Below are 6,094 nucleotides of genomic sequence, written 5' to 3'. Positions count from 1 at the left end.
CTCTGTGTCGGAGTGTGTATCCGTGGTGTGGTGACATTTAGACGGATACAGTTTTTGGATGAAGCAGGAAATGCAGCACAGGTGAGTGAAGTGCAGACAGGGTCAGTGTAAACAACCAGCGGCGAGCAGCTGTGGCAAAAAGCAAACATGACTAAGAAGATGAAGCGGTGATGTGATGAGGCGCCGACTCGAGTAGCATCGCAGCAACAGAACACACACACACGCGCACACACACACACGTAGTACTGAACACGTCTAACCCTCACGGTCACACATACCTAAGCATGCTTGTATTTGGAGACACCCACCCGCCGCATACCAGGTGTGTGCTCGACACATGGTGATAATGGCATGCAGGCATGACTAATACACGGGGCCTTACCGGTGAGAATAGGGATTAGCCTGGGCATATGGAGATCATCACTCACACCTAGGAAGCAAGCGATAGCGGTGGGAGAAGATCTATGGATTTCAGCGGGGGCCTGGTCTCTGGTCTCTCCGTGCCAGAGCACATTAAAGGCAATCACTTACCCTGAATAAGCCCACCAAGAGCTGATTAAAGGAGACCGGTCAAGGGGAGAAAAAAAAAAAAAAAAAAAATCACAGACGGATGACCGAGAGTGAGGGAGACGGAGTTAAACTATATGAATCATTGTGGGGTTTGCAAGGAGAGAAACTTCACACCAAGCAGGTAGCGTCTGATGGGACCAGAGAGGTGTCGCCCCAATTTATTTGACAACGGCGCGGCGGAGTCACCGGCGTTTTAAACTTGGCTTTTATCTTCCGATCCGTCTTTTCCGCAGAAGGGCCCCATCGCTCAACGAGACCCTGAACAAGATAAGCAAGGCAGATCAGAGTCAGATGAGCAAAGGAGAAGATAGGGTGAAAGGATTAAAAGGAGGAAGAGGAGGGGAAGTGTTAGATCTATGAGCTGGTTAAGAAAGGTGCTGTCATTACATGTTGATTCCTTCGAGGTATATTGAGGGTGAAGCAGCTCTAACACAGCGGGGCCATGCTGGTCCGCCTTTGATATGAAGGCTTGAGATATAACACTTTAACAAGCCCTCGACAGCATGTTTGAGACCATTTTTGCATTGTCATTCCAACACACGGATTTTTATCTCCTATGCGATGCTTTTATGTAAGTATTTAGCTGCGGAAAATTATGCCCAACACTTCGCTGGGATCGCCCAATAACATTTTGTTTTTAATCCTCGATAACACTGCTTTCAACTTTAACTTTGGTCTTCCAGTCATTCATATCACAACTGGGAATTTTTATAACTTTGGTCGTTCTCTGATTTTTCATTTAGGGCCATCATCATAGAAACATTCTTCTTTATTCTTAAAAAAATAAAATAAAATAAAAAATATACTGAAGCACCCAAGTCACAATGACAGGCTGATTAGCGCCAATATGCAATATGCTCAATAATGATTGGCTCATTCACGGCTGCATAGTAATCCATTCATGATGTTGCAGCTGCACGACATGGACGTTATAACCGGACCGGTTGCTCTGGTGATCCCTTACGTGGTCTTTACCTTGATGCTGATGGATGTGTTTAGTAAGGGGAATTGTGTCTTTCAGCAGAGTCCCTTCAAACAGCAAATAACCAAATCTACCCATTTGCTACAACCGATCAATTCCTTGACGCAAGTTTTTTGTTGACTAAACTGACATTACTATCAGCCTGAGTTGTATTTTTTTTTTTTTTTTTTTTTATAGTTATATTTTACAAATGATAATATGCTAATAAACTAAAGTAAAACCGCTTTTCCACTCCATGGTACGGCTGAACTCTACTCGCCTTTTTTGTTTTCTATCGGGCAGAAGTTGTGGACACTACTTAGTATGTGGCACTTTTTGGTATTACCTTCATTGAGTTTTAACGGGAGCTGAGCTGAGCTGATGCCAGACGTTGGCGTGAAAACGGACTGACGGCACTCCATTGACGTGGGAACTTGTAACACCCCACCGGGGTCGATAGTGGAGGTGTGGACGCTCCTGTGGTTAGTTTCCATCGAGTGGGTGTGCATAGCGTTGAAGGTGGCGTCACTGAAGCTTAACAGAGCCACAAACATGGCTGCAGCCTCCAGCCTCTATAGCCCATTGTTTTCATATTTAATAGTGTATATGGTATTTTGGACGATACATGTGGAGACTAATGTCTCTTGGGATTCGTTGGGGAAGGAAGGTTTGAAGAGGATTTAGACGCCTTCTGTTCGGCTCCGGCACAAACAAAATAGTTTCGAGCGTCATCGGACCGACGTTTGAGTTGAGGTAAACCACAGCTACAAGCAATGTTGGAGGGTGGGAGGGGGGTACATATCTCTGCCCAGAGGCCCGCTGCCTTCTAATCCGTCCATGGCTTTAGCACGGATTACTTTTTTTTTTTTTTTTTTTTTTGCAGACGGAACATTTATATTTACCTTCTGTTGGAAAAACTTCCCTGCTGATGTGACAAAAACACCAGTTTGTTCGCCTCATGTCCTCACACACACACACACACACACACACACACACACACACACACACACACACACACACACACAACGAATTCAGTCACATTCTTCACCCTGAAAGTCCTCTAAATTCTTCCATCGCCGACGGCCAGGCCGCTGAGGGCCATAATGTAGCCAAATTCACCGTTTTGTCCTTATCCTGTCAGCATGCCACTCGTGCTAATCTAATAGCACAGGCTGGTACGTTCGGACCAAACAAATTCTTCAGCATGATTGAACACGACATGTATATTCATGCCTCGTGAACGACAGGGAATTATATCTACCGCCGTCCGAACATAAAAGTTTATTCCTCTTGATTTGTGCCATGAACTCGATTTTTATTTTGCAGCGTAAACCTGAGGTTGTCATGGGAGCAACCTTAACAGACCCTGGGACAACAATACTGCTAATAGGAAACGGCATTCTTCATCCGCGTGTTCAAGGGCACGGACTTTGTCAGGCAGTTGGGCCTCATTGGGTAATTGTGCTGGTTCTACACTCTACAGTCCAGGAGGGAGATGTATGAGAAATGTCTCGTTTACCTGCACAAAACCACTGCGCTGGTAAGAGCTGCAAAACCTCCTCCAGCTGTGAGGAAGGAAAATGAGATTTTATTTTTTTTGAAGTTTGTGTACTTACAGCTGCTGATTCCACCGTTTGTTCTCCGCAGGCGTCGAAGGATGAGGATGTGCTCAGTTATTGAATTGTAATATAGGAGCTGCATGCTATTTATTTTTTGTCGTCATATCCATTCAAATAATGTGCTTTCCAGGTATTCTCTGTTTTGTTGCTGTGCGTTTGTGGCATCAATGCGCCACAATCATAATTATAGAACTTTTTAGTCTTTAATTATATTGAATTAATATACCAATAAAGAAAGCAATGTAAAAATAGATGTACGAATTTAGTATTTGATAAAGAGCTGAAATAAATCAGTAAATTAAATTATTAAGTGTTGAATTAAATTAGATTCAACAAGAGAGCAGCAACAGAAGCTTTGATTGGCCAGGTGCCGATATCTAAACAGGAGGGTCGGAGTCACGTGTGAAGTGACAATCCATAGGTAGAAAGTGGATGTAAAAATGAAATATTAAACATTAATTTTATAACTTTACTAAATTTTTTTTTTTTTTTTTTTTTTTTTTTTTTTTAACCATCAAAATTAATTTTGTGATTCCATTTTAACTTAAACTTTTCATTCTTCATATGAACATAAAAACATTTATTTATTAATTATTAAATGGAATGGCATTTTTACTGGAATTGACATTTTGATTACTGTAATTCTATTAAAAAAAAAATAAGAAAAGACATATTTTTTAAATATCTTGACAAAATAAAATTGCTCCAAGTCCAAGAAGAGGAATTTTCACAGCTCATGGTCTTCATCGCTGGCTGAAGTTCGCTCAGATGTCATTGAGATAGTTCTGTTGTAATCACTTGACTCAAATGTATAATTTTAGTACATGCAAGTAGGTCACTTTTCTAGATGTTCTTTGTGACATACTCTGGACTCTGTACATCTGTACCTGCTTCCATTAAAATGAAACAACCTGCAGCCACAACACTGAATCCCCCCTTCACCGCCTATTTACTTGTTAACCTGTAGGCAGGATTATGGGTGGGATTATGTCTGCTGCACAAATTCAAATGTTAAATCACACCTGGGGAAAACTATTTTTTTTCAAGGGGTTATGTGATCTATACGAAACATCCTCTGATTAATTTCAGTAGGTGGCCGGGCGACTGGTGGTTATATCTCCTTCTACAGGTTTATCTCTACAAACAGAGTGGACAGAGGGTGGATTAATGTGCTCATTATGGGGAGGATTCGGCTCATTGCAGTTTTGACGCTGATACATGTAATCCAGCGTTTTGGTAATGAAGATACAGCCCTCTTCATTGGCTGTTTTTAATTGCTCTGACAGAACAGAGCAGATTTAGAACATGTCATGTTCTAAAGCTCGGTGCCGAGTGACAGTCCATGTATAACCGTTTAACAACTGAATTCAGCGTGTGGACAGATGACTAAAAGACATCAATTTTGGTCATTAACTGAACTGAAGAGACTGATTTATAGCCGAAGTCGAAGTTTTAAGGAGAAAGAAATGGAGAAAACAGAATCTAGGCTATTGGTTCCTTTTCAGTTTCTGCCTCCCCAACATGTCTATTATCTCCGAGCCAATGTAAAAAAGTACCTGATCCTGTGATCTGATGGATCGATGACACTAGAATTACATTTTATTTTAATTTTTTTCATTTAATTCTCTTTAAATTTACCCTAAAGTTTTTGTATTTTTGTTTGACAAAACTATTACTGTAAATATTAAAAAAGGGTTTTACCTTTGTGTGAAGCATTAAGTCTGCAGTAACAGACCAACACAAATAGAAACGTGATATTTTATCAACATCAAAGGAGATATGGCTAAAGACCAGAGTTCGGTTGATGGAGGCAACAGCTCTGGGTTAGTCCGGGTTTTGATTGCTCTGTATCTTTTTCCTGATGGCAGGGGAACAAACAGAGAATGACCTGGGTGTGTAATGTCTTTGGAGATGTTGCCGGCTCTCTTTTGTAGGCGGCGAGCATACACAGTGTCAAGGTCTGGGAGTTGGTGGACAGACTCCTCAGCTGCTAAATATTGCACAATGTTCAGCAGTTTGTCGCTTACATGCTCGCTGGGTGCTGGGCAGGTAGTGTGCAGTCGGTTATGCAGTTACTTTGCTGATGATAGTTGTCTACCGAGGACAAGAATGACACTGATTACAACAATGAGAATGAACCAGATGAGGGCGTTTTTGGACCGAGCTGAAAAATCTTTTAAACCTCCAGAGAGCTGAGAGAAAGTGCAGAAGTGGATGGTAGTTATTTTTGGTGTCATCACCACGAGCAACCACCTTTTATATTACCTCGCTGAGTAGTCAAGTGGTATATTGATTCCAGCCATTTTAATGATTATATTCCCCTACTTGCAAAGATTACATTTCTTTACAAGCTTCAGTCGAGCACCCAAATATAAAAAATAAAAAAAAAATGCCAAGAAGTCAATTTCCAAAGGAACAAATGACCTCAATGTACCTCAAATCTATACTTTTAATGCAAAATCTGCCCTTTTTAATGTGTAATAAGTATTTGGATCCAAGAAAGAAAGAAAAAAGTTACACTAGCTATACAAAAAATGCCAAGGAACAAGAAAAAAAAAAAAAAAAAAGAAGAAGACTGCGCCATTGAAGAGAAAGTGCTGCTGCTGGTAATGCCCTCACGGTGCAGGTTAACAGCAGCGTGATAACAGAGGTGACTGTGGTGAAGGGGAGACCAGGCAGTAGTTTATCAGGGGAGGGGGGGGGGCATCAAGGACGATGCAGAGGTGGCAGTGAGATTTGGAGGTCAGAGGGAAAAGGAGAAAGAAAGGCACTATAGCGGGGTGATGGAGGAGTGAGAGGTGAGCGAGTGTGTCGAGATAACAGCGGTGATGGTGGTACGGTAGGAGCTGGAGAAGACTTTATCTGAGCCCACTGAATGTCCTCCATTGTTGAGGTCCCATGCCTGCTGGGTTCCACACAGATGTGCTTCCCAGGGAGGTAGTGG

Source organism: Embiotoca jacksoni, unplaced genomic scaffold (assembly GCF_022577435.1).
Source record: "Embiotoca jacksoni isolate LCO1_2020_lvr unplaced genomic scaffold, fEmbJac1.0.p SCAF_7, whole genome shotgun sequence".
Lineage (NCBI taxonomy): Eukaryota > Metazoa > Chordata > Actinopteri > Embiotocidae > Embiotoca > Embiotoca jacksoni.
This window is presented reverse-complemented; position numbering follows the sequence as displayed.